The sequence below is a fragment of the Oncorhynchus tshawytscha genome, unplaced genomic scaffold (genome assembly GCF_018296145.1).
Source record: "Oncorhynchus tshawytscha isolate Ot180627B unplaced genomic scaffold, Otsh_v2.0 Un_contig_9733_pilon_pilon, whole genome shotgun sequence".
In the NCBI taxonomy this organism is placed as follows: domain Eukaryota; kingdom Metazoa; phylum Chordata; class Actinopteri; order Salmoniformes; family Salmonidae; genus Oncorhynchus; species Oncorhynchus tshawytscha.
The window spans coordinates 1-646 of record NW_024602569.1 but is presented as its reverse complement, the minus strand read 5'-3'; the positions used below and the strand labels follow the sequence as shown (position 1 = coordinate 646).

Here is a 646-nt window from a genome sequence, read left to right as displayed (position 1 = left end):
AGGTTGTCCTGATTCACACATTGTCCACTACAGGGGCTGCCAGAGGGACTACTGGCATCACAGATGACCACATCACAATGGACAAAGACCTAGGAATCAAAGATTTGATGGTGTCAGATTTTTTTTTTTTAAAGGGATGATTGCCACTCACACAAAATTAACCAATAAAGATTGTTGGGTGAACTTTGTTACCTGGCCACTCGGCTCAACCGCATCCTCGGCGAAGGAAAACATATAGGCCTCAAAGCGTTTGACGTGAGGGGGGAAGTGGACCCTGGCGTCAGCTACTACCGGGTGGAAGACCACACGGTATGGATCCTCGGGGTTCTCACAGCTGCCAGTGTAGAGAGAGGGACTAAGTTAGGAACAAGAAAACGCTGCAAACCCCAACCGCCTTGTGTACGAAGTCTTGTGGTGGTGTCATGACTGTCCTGTGAGGATCAGATCAATTTACAGCAGAAGTGGGTTCTTTCTCCCCCTCCAGTATGAACTAAAGGAATGTTTTTGCTAACAGGCTTTACCCAACAATCACCTTTGTCTTGAAAAAACATATTTCATATACAATGTAAAGGCTAGAGACTTCCTACCTGTAGAGTGAGCACGTTTCTAGTAAAAATCACAAAATACAAACCAATATGACATTCAT

At 44.9% G+C, this 646-nt stretch overlaps 1 long non-coding RNA gene across 1 annotated transcript; it reads right to left on the bottom strand.

Annotated features, from left to right (window-relative positions):
- LOC121841848 lies at nucleotides 1–623 on the bottom strand. Its single transcript, XR_006080790.1, has 2 exons — nucleotides 193–623; nucleotides 1–89 (listed from the first exon to the last, which is right to left on the bottom strand). It is a non-coding gene; the product is annotated as an uncharacterized LOC121841848 (long non-coding RNA).
- Nucleotides 624–646: the final 23 nt, after the last annotated feature.